This window comes from Magnolia sinica, chromosome 12, assembly GCF_029962835.1.
Source record: "Magnolia sinica isolate HGM2019 chromosome 12, MsV1, whole genome shotgun sequence".
NCBI lineage: Eukaryota > Viridiplantae > Streptophyta > Magnoliopsida > Magnoliales > Magnoliaceae > Magnolia > Magnolia sinica.
In genome coordinates, this window is record NC_080584.1 from 61,630,500 (window position 1) to 61,646,430 (window position 15,931).

Sequence of the window (15,931 nt, forward strand, 5' to 3'; positions counted from 1 at the left end):
AATGAATGAATTGGAAATATATTCCATAAGCCCAATAACAACTTCGGTCAACTTCACAACCGACAACTACTAATACAACGTGGTGTGAAAACTTTTCAAGTGAGATAGCTACATGAGAATATTTAAAACTTCTCTTCTATTTCGAGAACTCAACCATACTACAGTCAAAATTCGGTACTACCCATATGATCACTAGATAGGAACGGACCAGTGCTCTGAAGGTCACCGTGATGTGTGGGTTTTATCCACACCGTCCATCCATTTTCCCATATCATATTAGGGTACAAGAAAAAGAAATAAGGTAGTTCCGAAGCTCAAGTGAACTACAGTGAACCACACCATGGGTATTAAACAGATACCGTTGAAAACTTTTTGGCGACCGCAGGAATTTTGGATGAAGCTAATATTCATGTTTTTCCTTCATTCAGGTCTACGTGACCTTAAATTGGATGGCAACTAACCATCACAGTTGTCCCTAGGATAGTTTCAACGGTAGGTATCATTTTCCTGTGGTGTGGTCCCCTTGAGCCAGGGATCTGCTTCATTTTTGTGCTTGTATCCTAAAACGATATGTAAAATTGATGGACGGGATAAAATCCATACATCAAGGTGGCCACTCCCAGCCCCTGTCTGTTACTAGCTGTTCCCGGAGTGAATGGCGGTTATTATTCCACAGAGAAATTCCTTACAATGCATGACTAAAATTTCAAAGATAACGGCGTGCTGTCTCAGTCACGAGGAGTCATAGGGTCCTCATCAAACGGTACATTTGATCAGGATGCACGTGATTTGATACAGGTGGGCCACGTTTTGGTGATCCAAACCATTGACGGGACGAGATACATCGTTGAAGGGGCTTCATTCAAAATCTTCCAAATTACAGGATGCTATAGTTACCATGAATGGTTCACATACAGACGCTCACGGAGATGGTCTTATTATTATTATTATTATATATATATATATACACACACACATACAGGGAATTGGTACTATGAGGTTTCCCATGAGGTCGAGTTGTGTGGGCCCCACCGTGATGTGTGTCGAACATCTATCCCATCAGTTAGATGCACCATTCCATGGTGAGCCGCGGGATTAAAAATTAAGTCAATACATGACTTGGGTAGGCCACACCACATACAATAGTTAAGAAGGGTTACCCTCCCATTAAAACATTCATAATCATTTATCGGGCTCATCAAGATGTGGTTCACAAATCCAGACCATCCATTGTGTGTATCCCACTTGGATGAGGGCCCATACCAAGTTTCAACCCTATAAAAAAACTCAGGTGTGCCCTATCAAGTGCTTTTATATATTTTAGGCATGTCTTCACATGGTTTTAAATGTTATAGCCCACCTGAGTTCCATATATGGAAGTTTTTTGGGAAATTCCATAACCTAAAGGGGACCCATCAAATGCGCGTTGTTAATGTTCGACTGACATCATGGTGGGGCCCACACAGCTCGACCCCATGGGAAGTTCCCATGAGGTCAACCTCATAGGGCCCCACCATAATGTATGTCAAACATCAACACCGTGCATTTGATGGGTCCCCTTTAAATTATGGGATATCCCAAAAATCAGCCATATACGAACTCAGGTGGGTCATACCATCTAAAATCATGTGAAGACATGCCTAAAACATACAAAAGTACTTGATGGGGCCCACCAGAAATTTGTATGCGTCTGAAACTTGGTCTGACCCCTCATCCAAGTGGAACACACATAATGGATGGTCTGAATTTGTGAACCACATCTCGATGGGCCCAAAAAATGATTATGAATGTTTTAATGGAGGGTAACCCCTCTCAACTTTTGTATGTGGTGTGGCCCACAAAAGTCATGGATTGACTTGATTTTTAAGCCCTAGGCCCACTATGGAATGGTGCATCTGACTGATGGGGTAGATGTTCGACATACATCATGGTGGGGCCCACATAGCTCGACCTCATGGGGAGTTCCCATGAGCTCGACCGTATAGAACCTTTTCATATATATATATATATATATATATATATATATATATATATATATATATATATATATCAAAAGTAGTTGGTGTGCTATCACCTATTGGAAGGAAAATAGCTCAACGTGATTAAGTTGCCAATGTATTCTAAAACTGAAGATATTTGAATTGCTTCCGATCCATGGTGAGGCCCGTCTAATGCATGATTTTGATTATTGAAACATGTCCCCAAATGCACGTATATGCAAATGTGATATATGGCCTTTTTGTGCGTTTGAAGAGTAATTGTAAGATTCTAGAGAGGTGCACGAGATCCTCTATCCTTAATATTGTAAGTGGACCCATCTCTTCCTAATTGAGACTTGTGAACTTATGTGCCTCTCACCCTGTCCAAAATGAGTTAGTATCTGTAGATACATGTTAGGGCCTGGAAGTAAATGCCAAAATTATGATGGATGGGATCTTCTAATTTACGAGATTGCTTGGCTTCAAGGTGTACCCATCATCGATTCTGTGGCGTGTCATATGACATTGACATTCTGATTACCGATCCAAGTACCAACTTCTTTGAAGCTTTGAGTCGCTAGCATGGCTTTATCAAGTGCTCATGAATGATGAGAATGACCAGATTAGTCAGTGGCGAATTGACGAAGAAAAATGTGTTCTACCATGGTATGGAATTGTCTATCAGTACTGTTTAGGCAATGTGTATAATGGCCTCCATCTCTCATGTCCTCCACAATTAGTTTTAAAATATGATAAATGACACATGAACATCTACCTACACCTACAAGGCATGCTTAATTTCCAGATTATCACCCAAGTCCGAACCCTAGAGAAGCAATTACATAACATAAAACTAGAAGAAGATGCTCCTATAAGATATCATGTCCTCAAAATATATGAGATCACTAATTAGCTTAAGATTTTGGAAACAATCAAGGAGAAGGTCGCCATAGAAAATGCAATTCTAACGTCTTTGACTCCAATGTATAAAAGGTTCGTTAATAACTATAGCATAGCATGAATAGGTTTTCTTATTCTAACGAGTTCACACTCATTTAGTCATCTTTAGTGCCAACAATAAGACCGATAAACCCTGTGTTGCTCACTTAATTGAGGCATCCTTTAGCAATAAGCCCTAATTTAAGGGATATTAGAAGAGGGGGCAAAGAGAGAACGGTAACCTTAATAACTAAAAGGGTAATGTCCAAAAGCTAGGAAAGGGCAAGTCAAGGCGCAATCGCAGGAGAAAGAACCCTATTGGCATTGTGGGAAGCTTGGCCATTTCAAGAGAGTGTTTAGCACTCAACAAACGACTTGCTCATAAGGCAAATGAAGATAATCGAAAAGCTCAAGATAAAAAGCGAAGTGATGACGAGGCTTGCAAGACTCTTAAGTTGAGGAGTACAATGAGGATAGAAGCACAGTAGCCACATGATGCATGCTTTGAGGATTATCGGTCCATGACCAGCTTACCTACTTTTACATTGGTTGACACTATAGTCATTCATTTGAGAAACGGTCTTACAGTTTATAATTACCAAATTGAGTTTTATCACTATTATTCATCATTATGACTTCATGTCTGATGCTCATTCTCTTTTATTGATGATTTATGCTGTGTGGCATGGTGGATGTAATCCGCATCAGGGGTTGGATTTTGATGATGTTATTTTGGTGAGTTGAATCACAAATATTAATCCATAATAGATATCCAAATAAAGGGTTCATGAACTTTGATAAATACTCATAATGAGATGTCATATGGGATGTTTGAAGAAGATGGAATTGATAATATGATGCTCACTTCATATGAAAAGATTGATTCACTACATATGTCAAGATCCTTAATAAAAAAGCGTTTACCCTAGTCATGTACTTGCGATAGTAGTAGTTTAAATCTTAAAATTTATATGAGTTACATAAAAGATATATTAAGATGGAAGTACCCTTATTTTCCATGTGGGTTTGTTAACATGATTGAGTGAGCATGTAATCCAAGAACAAAGCATCACACATGTTTCATTAATATTTCATCATAAACTTGGCTTGAATTATATTAGGTGGCTCTTCTTTTTTTTTTCTTTTTTTTAACGCACGCACACACACCCCACACACTCACGCGTAAGTCGAATTTCACCACCTATGGGTACTCGAACCCTTGACCCGGTGTTGAAACTCGTGAGAGTCTACGACTCGAGCAAGAGTAAGGACCCTTATTGGGTGGCTCCTTAATACTCTAAAGCAACCATTATGTTATCTTGTCTAGATATTCCTTAAAATGCATGATATGTATATATGTCATGGTATCTCGCTCATGTCCTAATGATGGGGCTTAAGATGTTTACCACAATGGATGTGATATGTATCATACTCGTGGTAGGTCACCACATATAAGATGGTTCGAGGCATCACTCGTTCTTACTAGTAATGGGGAAGGATGCCTTCAAGTAGGGTTGTCAACAGGCCTGATTAGGATCGGCCAAGCTCTCTCTAAGTATAGCCTGCATTGTTCAACATAGGCCCAGACCCAACCCCTTCCCGTGACAGATCAAAATAGTCCAACCTGAATCCAGCCCAAAATGTTTAAGCTAGGCCTGAGCTCGAGCCCAAATCTAAGTTTTCTTGGTAGGCCCATCACAAGCCCTAAGTTATTTCTAAACACACACACACACACACACACACACACACACACACACACACACAGAGGCAAATCCGCTACAATGACCACGAGAGGCATGGATTGTTGGATTAGGGGAGGCATGGGTTGTTGGAGAGAGAGAGAGAGAGTTTTTTTTAGAGAGAACGAGGCATGGGATTTTTTATATTCTTATATTATAAAATTGCCCTTTCAAACCTTAATGGGCCAAATTGGGTCGGTTTCGGGTCAGACTGACAGCCTGTTGTAGACGATCCAAACCTAGCCTGACTGAAAACTGGGATTGAATTTCAAGCCCAAGCCTGGCCCTTGGACTTGATTCTCCACCCGAAGTCTAACTCAAGGTAGGTCCAACTTAAAAGCCCAGCAAGCCAACCCAGCTCATTAACAGCCCTACCTTCAGGAAAGTTTGATCCACTACTAATAACCTTTAAGTGAAATGAGAAAGTATGGTTCTTGACCTTTATGATTAAAAGGAAAGTGATGTACATTGTACATTGTATAAGATGAGATGTATAGACTTCTTATTCAATGGGAGAAAGTAAGACACACCATGAATACCTAGTTATAGATTTCACATATGAGGTAACTGAATGTGGATATTGTATTTGTGCACTTGAGTAATATTTCATATAGTGAATTTTCTTATCACTCTTATAATAATGTTGTTAAGCATTGTGTGTACAATACATGTTAGTTCCATGGTTATTTAGACGCATGGCTTGTGAATGTTTCCTTCTTGAGAATCATGACATCCTTGGGTGAATTTCGGTTTGTTTGATGAACGGCTCGGATCACATGATTAAATGCATAATGAATGGACAACAGTAGAAGGTGTTACACAATTTGTATATATGGCTTGAGGATCATGACATCCTTGGGTGAATTTCAGTTTGTTTGATGAACGGCTCAGATCACATGATTAAATGCACAATGAATGGACAACGGTGGAAGGTGTTGCACAATTTGTATATATGGCTTCATGTTGTGATTAATTTGTGCATGTGATTGTGTCAATAACCATTAGAGCTTACATGCTTGCATACTTTCTGCCAAGCTTATGTTATGATCCGGGGTATTACTATGAATGGATGAAGTTACACTCAACATGTGCACTTAAGTTTAAGGAAAAGTATAATTGACGCAAGTGAGAGTTTGTTGGTATTGTGTCCTACCAAGCCAATGTGTTAATCTTACCTTTGATTTTATGATATTCACTGCAGATCATCATGATGACCATGGGTCATGTTCGGACATATTATTAATGTCATAACCAATGTATGGGTATGCCCTAAAATATACATGTAGATTAGATAAAGAAGAGGGATTCCTCTAGCTATCCCTAGGGACTTAACATTCAACACAACAGTCATGGGTCAAGGGAAAGTTGTGTTCCATGGATCTTAGTACACTATTGTTTCATAACCACCTAGCAGGTTGTAGGACAAACTTGCGGTTGTTGTTTTTATATGATCGATCCTCTGTGAAGAAATGGGTGACGAATCAGGATGGATAGTCTCCACCGTCGGGTTTGATGACCAGTCATCGTGTTTGTGCCCTACCCTATATAGGAGTGTTAGTATTTATGGTAATGGAATCATGGTATTAGACTAGTTGAAGACTTACATTGGATGATTACTTCAAGTCATCAAACTCATCATGCTTGATCCATATTGCCTTTTGTACGTACTAGCTTTTAAGTAATCCTTAAACTTGAGAATGTAATGAGCATTCAAGTTTATGATATAATATGTTTTAACATGCCTCACCAAGTCAATTGCAATAACTCATATGAAAGTGTTGTTAGGTTCATGCCTTAGGATGCAATTGAGGTGCATATAATCCATCATACAAGAGATCCACTAGCTGAGATTCGATGGATTGAATCATCAAGTGGTTTTTATTAATATCGATACCTCAAAAGCTTTAACTTATTTTATAAATGCTTTTAACCATTGACATCTTATTTTAATCATTGAATATCTTCATCACACTTGATAATTTCGACACAATTAGGATATTGTAATATATCACTTGATTTGCATGAGAATTAGATCGATGATGAATAACTATGTTAAGTAAAGGGATAAAGTCAATTTGAGTGCAAGGTTAACAGGATTCCAGACTTAGATGTAGTGGGGTATTTCAAACCTGTATGGTAGTGAAGTACCACACTAGTAACTCTTCCTAAAACCGTAACTCCTTATAAATAAGTTCTTATACCAGAGGGAGAGTATATAGAGAATGAGAGAGCTTTAGACACCTATGCCCCATAGGGTGTCACTGCTTAAAGATAGAAATGGAAAAAAATAAAATAAAATTTGAGATCAAGAAGAGAGATTGCAACTCTCCTCCTCTTGCCCCCATCCATACGGCCACTTGTGTGGAATCCACTGAGCGTGCGTCTCTCAAGTGCATCCCTAACCCCATTTTAAGGTTTGCAAGTTGGCATGTTTGAAACAAAAAGAGAGAATAGATGGTTTCTATTAAGAAGTGACTACATGTATGCCCTTACACAAAAGGGTTTCATGCATTAACCGACCATATTACTTCAACATTTTTTTTTTTCACTTGAATTCTAGTTTCCCTAATAGTATGAAAAACATTTCCAATAAAAGTTGCACTAATGTTACCAATCACTAGAAAATAATAAGTTCAAGAAAAGTCTTACACTAATAAACTTGTCTCTTGAAATGGGCTTCATCAACATATCTTCTACAAGATCATTGGTGTGGATCTTCTATAATGAAATATACACATCTTCCACAATATCATGAACAAAGTGATGTTGCACATCAATGTGCTTGGTTCAGGAATGAAATATTAGATTTGTTTTTCTCTAAGTATAACATGCTTTGATTGTCACAATTAATCTTTGCAACTTTCTTCTTGAATTTTAATTATTCTTGCAATCATTTCCACCAAATATCTTCCCCGCATGCTCGTATAACTAACATGTACTCTACTTTCATAGTAAATAGAGTCACCACTAACTGCAATATTCACATCTAACTACTTGCACTACTAGCTAAAGAGAATGTAACTTGTGATATAGCTTCTTTCATCACAATTTTTTACATAATCTGAATCTATGAACTCAAAGAACTCTAAATTTTGACCACCATAATAAATAACTATCTCAGAAGTGCTCTTTAAGTGACGATCGATCAACTTCACCACAATTCAGTGATCTCTACCTGAGTTTGTCATGTATATATTGTCTGCTTCTATTACTTGTGCAATTTCTAATTTAGTGCATGCCAAGGTAAACATAAGACTTTCTATCACCGATGATTATAGTACTTGAGATACATCTACCTTTTCTGCTTTTATGCTAGGACACTAATCTAAACTAGCTTGAAATCAACCAGTAATGGAGTACTGACTTGATTAAAATTCCCCATATTGAAGCAACACAGAATTGTCCCAATACAGAACATGAGTTATCCAAACTTTCTTATTCCTTCAACATAGAGCGCTTATGATAACCATTTTGTAAGGTAAAATAATTTAGTACATTGTTCATCAAATTATCCAAAACAAGGCATCGATATCAAAGAACAAAGTACGTGCAACAGTAACAATGGAAGACCTAACATGCATTTCTTGATGTCTAACTACATTATGTATTTAACAACACTTCATTGCTCAAGGTGTAATGGCATAGTGACATTTCATTTACATCTTTCAAGGTTAAACTAGATATGCATTAAGTAATTCATGAGATTTTGTTTATACCCAATATTGTCAATTGCAATGGCACATATGCATATGCGATCGGATATGCTCATATATGTGAAAAGATTGCATATGCCACACTGGGAAGTATACCATGGCATACTTTGTCATGTGATCATATATGTGAGTATGCATATGCGATCGCATATTGCCCTGCAATCAGAAATATTATCAGTGGGGCTTTTCTTTTCTTTTCTTTTTTAATTTCAGCCTCTCTCTCCCTCCGTTCAAAGTTTTTAATAATTAATTCTCACTTAATGTAGATTGTAGATTATCTTATTAAAATTCAAGAAAATATAATATAAGTAATTAAATATATAATTTAATGAAACATTCAAACAACAACGAAATAAGTAAAATATGTTATCCAATCACTTTTACTAATTAGGTAATTTCTTCCTTAACTTTCTATAAATTTTTTATTTTTCTTTTTTTAGTTTTTTTTTCAAGAAAAAAAAATAATAAAAGAGAAGAAAAAGTGATTATGCAATTGCATATGAGAACAGCATATGCGGATCGCATGCAATCGCATATGTGATTTGACAACATTGTTTATACCTTTTATGCACTTTCACAAATATATAATTTCAAGAATCAATCGTCTCATAATACTCAAGTTCTAAAATATCTCAATCTTTATTTTAAAATTAGTTCCAAAATAGAGCTTGGTATCAATAGTGATGTTGAGCTTAACCAAGGGTCAATAATGAACAAACTACTTCACAAGTTGTCACACGAGTTGAATTAATTTGAACAAAGAAATATATTTTTCATGAATAATGATCCCATGGGCAAAGTGGATGGGACCATTTACATGAACATAGATTCATTTGAACCCTGTCATCTAACATCAAAGACAACATTAACCTTTGATTCTCTCATACCCTTCGCTAAGGCAACTCAGTAGCAGATGAACTTTCGAAACTTGCTAGCAGCAGGATCCCGAACAAAGTATATCGCTCCAAACATCTTCTTCCAAGATACATCAGAGGAATCTTAGTGATGGATAACTCTGGCCTTGGGGAAATTAGGAGGAATAAGGCTAGAAAAGGAGTGGGATGACTCTCTAGGCGCCTCCCTGCCTTTTCAATTGCGACCGCAAACTTCTTGCGCTGAGTCACAATCAGAATTTAGTAGCAGTGTGTGGTAAGGCCAGTGTCCAGCCTCAAGCTAAGTTGGGAGCTTCCTCTGGTTGCAGGAAGTTCTTCCTGCTGGAGGTCCAGGCGCAGCTCAGGCGAAGTGTTCGATGCAAGAGGTTTGCATGATTCTGGATGTTTGCCATTTGCTGCCGTTCTTTTTTTCTTTTTTCTTTTTTTTCTTTTCTTTTTTTTTTTTTTTTTTCTGCGGAGCTTGGGTCTGGTTCCTAAGGTGCTGGGGCGATCCTCTTCCTGAGTGGAATCTCAGCTGCAGGGATTTGTGTTGTCTCGATGGAAGGTCCTGTTTTTGTTTCTGCAGGCAGGGTCTCAGCTTCTAATGAGCTTCAGGTTGCTGGTAGGAGAGATCGGCCTAAGGAGGAGCAGGGATAGGTTTCCTCTACTGGTAGGAGAGATCAGCTGGATCATGATGTGCTTCAGGGAGGTTCAAGCCTTTTCTTTTTCCATTTTGTGTATGCAATTTAGGAGATATGATAGATGAGGCCCGGAGTTTTTGTGGAGCCCATCCGAAAATCAGGATGTACATCCTCTGTTCATTCTATAAGAATTATAGGGGCGTGCCCCATCTTTAAAATAATAATAAATAAATAAACCCTGTCATCTACATCACCTATCCGGACCATCCATTAGGCCCAGTGCACTCTTCAAAGGCTGTCTTGAAAAAAAATCGTACTGATTAGATTATCTGAACCATTCAGTTTGTGGCATGAAAAATGGATGTACAAGTTGTTGTTGTTGAATGGCAGGCACAATCACAGATGTTTAGAACCAACTGCTGTGATTTTTGCCCAATAGCAGAAGAGGGAACTGGACCTAACAGACAGTACAGATTGGTGATGTGAATGTCAACAAGTCCAGATGTAATTATATACATGGGATGGTTTCCATACATTTAGCCCACTAGATCATTACTCTTTGTTCATATGTATCATTGAGAAGCACAAAGAAGACACTCATATCTTGGGTTTTACCACCCTTTCTATTTGCCCATGGAAAAAGAGGTTGGCTCCAAAATATACCCAAGCATCGCATTAAAAGTGAAGAACAAACCCAAACATTACATCAGTATTTGAAGAACAATGGAACCAAGTATATCCGAACAAGGTGTCAATATCTAAGCAGAAGTACATTCAACAAAATAAGTAGATCTAATATGCATTCATCTATTGAAGATGTACTCATTCAAGAAAGGTTGCATAATTTTTATGAGAACATCTCCTGTTAATGCCATATATAAATTATTTTATCAAAAATATATAAACAGTCTATAATTAAATTACAGTACAAATATGCATGTCCTTCTATGGGTGATTGAACATTGGTGCCAAAACAATGTAGATCTAAGGTTGTGATTCGTGATTCAAGAAAAAAAAATGCAAGGCAGGCCCCTACATATGCCATTGCAGCAATGGCGCCCAATAAAGGCCAAATGACAAGCGGCAGTCACCTTATAAGATGGAAACTGCAAATAGGGCGTCCACCATCTATGGTGGAACCTATCAATCACATCATTTTGATTGAGAAAACACGAGCCCACATGTACCAAGACCCAAAATGTGCTGTCCTAAGACTCCAAAATCACTTGATGGGAGGCAGAAGATCTAGGCCTCTTCTTCAAGGCACTTAGGGCACCTACATCTGAAACCATAATCCACAAGTAAAGCTTGTCTCCCTTTGTACGGAAGGTCCTCATCAATGTACGAAATGGTAATCTGCAAGCATGTGAGAATCAAATATTGTGTTTGCTCATGTTTTTATCCCCAACAACTAAGATTGTCCAAAGACATGAAAGATCATTCAAGGAACTACAAGATCATTCAAGATCACTAGTGTGCATAGTGACTAGATGCATCTAATTTGTACAAGTAGGACTCGTGCCAATGATCCAGACCATTGACATGATGTTCCCCACCACGGATGGAGAATGCCCCGAAAGTTTTCCAGGTCAAATGCATATATCCATCCCACCATTTTTTTATAACAAAAAGGTGGAAGCACACCACTTGTAGCTTTGTTGATATGATAACAGGATGTACAAACATTTGGGTGGGCTCCACAGAAAAGGAAAAAGAAAAAAGGGGCCTCTGATCCATAATTCTCCCCGTCCATTTGTTCGTTGGCCACTGATCCAAGAGTTACTTATTGTTGGATAATGGGATCTACATGTGGGTTTCAACAGCACAAAAGTCAGGAACAAAATGGAGCACCAGGATATTGTTCATCTCCTATTGCATCAAGAGCATATAATTCCTCTTAGTCATCCAGGAGCCAGGAAGAGGGTTTTTTGTAATTATAAATGAAAGCTTGAATCAGAACCAGATGCCATGGCTGAAAGTGAATACCTCTTCTCCTTTCAAGATGGGCCGCAGGGCTATTATTGTTGCTTGGCCATCTCTATCCTGAGAGTGAGAATCAGCCATTCTATATGATTAAGGTGAAGAAGTAAAAGACTCATCAATAGCCATGACAAGAGCTACCAATTGTGGTATTATAAGAGTGAATCTACTGAACAAGTTAAAGGGAGCGCTATTTTTATCCATTCACTCTGTCTTTCTACTTTTTTTAGTACAATACTGCAAAGTTGTACTACACTACTAATGAAAGTAGAAAGAGGGTGCCTCTATCAAACAGGGTAAGTGTACATATCAATTCCTTTAACAGCCTAATGTGGTGGATGTTTCGCTCCCCGTAAAAAATAACAGCAAAATTCAATGATTACCTCATCTCTTTTGAATGCTTTGGCATTTGGATAGCAAGAATGATTCATACAACTTTGTATAGGAAAGAATGCGGTGCCTGAAACATAATAGGGGAAACAAACACTTGAGAAGGATATAAAATCTTAAGGCAAAAGGATATAATAAACTGAAAAGTTGAAGATCTGAAATAACCAGCAATTAGCTTATTTTGCAAAGAGTAACGATAGGAACTATGAACACTAAGCAAAATATTGGAAATGAGAGGATGTCGAGGTGTCTAAGATTTTCCAAAAGTCCATTTGGAAAGCTAAATTTCGATCATAATTGCACAAAGCATGAAATGAAGAGGCAACATGTTTGGGTGACCATGCAGGGAAAGGTCTGTCTCGTCATTAGCTAGTATAAACAGTTATGAAGCAGGGAACATGAGTCTGGAGTGTGATCCATAATTCAAATACTGTTTGGGATATATGTTTTGACAATATTTATAAAAATATAAATATAAATATAAAAAAATGTTTTGACGTTAGACAAATTCATATTGAGCACAACTCCAAAAGTCCAGTTGATAAACTTTCTAATCCAATCTATATTTTCCTTTTTCGGTGCTCATTTTGTTGGTTCATTTCGATTCACAAGCCAAATAGGAAATTACCCATTTTTTAAATAAATCAACTGGTAACTTTGTGAATTGGATCATATAGAAGCAAACAAGGTACCCTACTTTTATTCACACAACCAATTCCAAGACAGAGAACCCCAACTTCTCATTAAGAACCCTAATAAAATTTCAAATATGCCAACAAGGATGGAATTTACTCATAGAAGGATTGAAATTCTAAACCATACCTTGACAACAAACTGAATAATCATCGCCAAGAGCATCTAGAAAGGGCTGTGTAACTTTTTCAGCTTCTTCCTACAAGATATGATGTTATAATCCTAAGAAAAGGGCAGAAACAACACTGGCATATCTTCAATGAGCAGTCTTATGGAAGTCACAGAACAAGTGGTGGAGGAATTGCACCAACTCATCAGGATAGATCTAATCCACATCCCCTTCCACGTGGGAAGCGAAAAGGCTAGTGTGCCACATGCCACCGACCTTGATGGTGTGTTACCGTTGCTAAGTTATGTGGGCCCCACCATGATATAAGTATTATATCCACACCGTCTATCCATTTGGAAAAATCATTTTAGGGCATTAGCACAAAAATTAAGCAGATCCAAAGCTGAAGTGGACCATAACATAGAAAGTAGTAGGGATTGAACGCCTACCATTGAAAACTTCTTGGGGCCACGAAAGTTTTGATGAAGATGATATTTGTTTGGTCCCTTCATCCAGTTCTGTGTGACGTTACGAATAGGCTGGATGTAAAATAAACATCATGATGGGTCGTAGAAAGGTTTCAATAGTAGGCATCATTGTCCCCACTGCTTTATGTGCCGTGGTCGAGTTGAGGTTTGGATCTTCATCAGTTTTACAATCAACCCCTAAAATGATATCTTAAAATAGATAGACGGTATGGATATAACACATATATCATGGAGACCACATAATTGGTGATGGCAACACACCCCAAGATTGTATAACGCCGATTTAACCGGTTTTGCCCTTGTTTTTTTGGGATGGCATCTCCAGTATATTTTGAAAATTTATCATCCAATGGTTCGGACTATGACACGACTCGACCTTATATTATGGTTCTATGCACTCGACCTCATAGTACCATTTCCCATTGTGTGTGTGTGTGTGTGTGTGTGTGTGTGTAGGGAAACGCTCACCTGTGTGTGTGTGTGTGTGTGTGTGTGTGTAGGGAAACGCTCACCTGCGAACCAATTCATACGTACTACGTACGAACTTTTTGGAGAACCCATCATACGTGATGTAGATCTAAAATCTGAACCGTTCATGTGAAGCAGCACCTCGTGAAACCCCCCGGGACCAAGTTTTACTTTGATCTAAAACTTTGATGGGCCATGATATATGAAAACAGTTTCCTCCCTTGATTTGCATTTCTCTTTTCTATGGCCCACCAGAATTTTAGATCAGGGCAAAAATTTGTCACAGGAGGTTTCATGGGATTCCGCATCACATGGACCGTTCAGATTAGACACCCATGACACGTGTGCAAAGGTGCGCACGTGCGTAGGTGCGCAGGGGAGCATGACTCTCTCTCTCTCTCTCTCTCTCTCTCTCTCTCTCTCTCTCTCTCTCTCTCTCTCTCTCTCTCTATATATATATATATATATATATATATATATATATATATATATAGGAGCCAACCTTCAATACAATTTAGATTTCTTACAAATGCAACATGTTGAAACCTCACAAGCCCATTTTCCAGCCTGATTCAAAACTCTAGTGGGCAGTAGTAAAGAGAAATGCAAATCAAGGAAGGAATTTATTTTCTTCTACTATGGCCCACTAGAGTTATGTATTAGGCTCAAAGTTGGGCTCATGAGGTTTCAAGGGGTATCAAATCACGTGGACCGTTCAGATTTTGTGCCCATGACATGTGTGAAACGGTATGCATGGGTGCTCATGTAAGAAGGTGCACAGGTGTGTGTAGCTGCTCATATAAGAAGGTGCATAGGTGTGTGTATGTGCTCATGTAAGAAGGTGCACAGAGGGGTGTGTGTGGGGCTCCTGAGGTCCCGAGTGCCACGTGTGCCCCAATGGGCTCCAGATTCCAATACATTTAGGTTTATTCATAAGCAATGAGGAGTTAAGCAAACCATAAGCATAAGAATATCATAAAATGTAAATATTAGCCGCTAAACATGTAAGATATCTAAAATACAATGCGAAGAAAATCCAAACCGGGAACTAGTCCTAGCCAAATAAATATCCCAAAATAACTAAGGCCCTGGCCCATGTCCTGCAACGATCCAAACATAAACTAGAAGAAACCGCCAAAAGTCTGCTAGTACACTCGCTCCTCCTCATCGTCCATGCCCGCATCCTCCAGTGCATCTAGCTATATCGACCTTGCATCTATGAGAGGTTCTGGTTGGTGTTTTAAAACATCGTCCCAGAGTGGGAGTGAGTAGCTAACTCAGTGGTACCATTAACAATAGGCCACACAAATTATCATACATAATAAATTTAGTGAACAACATACATCATAGAATCCTAAGTACTGTTGATTAATGCAATGCATGATTTAATGATATTATGCACACCCCTCACCACCAACACTCCCTCAAGCGACGACATCTAACAATCGCAATGACCAACACTCCCTCAATTGCGACCTCGACTGCCGAATCGCTACAATAGATAATGAAATGTCATATAACATGTTAGCTCAGTTGATTTAATTAGATTCATTCACTCAACAGATTTAGGAAACTGGATACCCTTAGCGGAAACATTGCCTTGACACCATAGTGCGACACAAAGGTCGTGGTCATGTGACTCTCGCGATCCTTAGCCCTCGTGGGTTCGTTAATCCCACGATTCTTAAGCTCAGATGAAAAAATAGTTAGGACTTTAAGGTCCTACTCGCGGTCACTATGGGAAGGTCATCACCCCAGCATAGGCCGATAGCACGAGCACAGTGTCCCATACCACCGTCCCCGACTCACAAGTCTAGGTGCTCACTGGTCACTAGGGGAGGCTCGTCACCCTAGCGTAGGCCGACAGCAAGGGCATAGTGTCTCATACCATCATCCCTGACTCATGAGTCTTCTGGGCCA

General features: G+C 38.7%; 1 protein-coding gene and 1 long non-coding RNA gene across 2 annotated transcripts in view; one reads left to right on the forward strand and one right to left on the reverse strand.

The window, feature by feature from the left end:
• Positions 1 to 15,931, forward strand: part of LOC131221482 (receptor-like protein 15) — a 67,730-nt gene that overhangs the window by 25,108 nt on the left and 26,691 nt on the right. The window lies entirely within an intron of this gene.
• LOC131221484 (uncharacterized) lies at positions 10,499 to 13,209 on the reverse strand. The gene is made up of 4 exons (XR_009159305.1): positions 13,076 to 13,209; positions 12,247 to 12,323; positions 11,870 to 11,926; positions 10,499 to 11,239 (listed from the first exon to the last, which is right to left on the reverse strand). It is a non-coding gene; the product is annotated as an uncharacterized LOC131221484 (long non-coding RNA).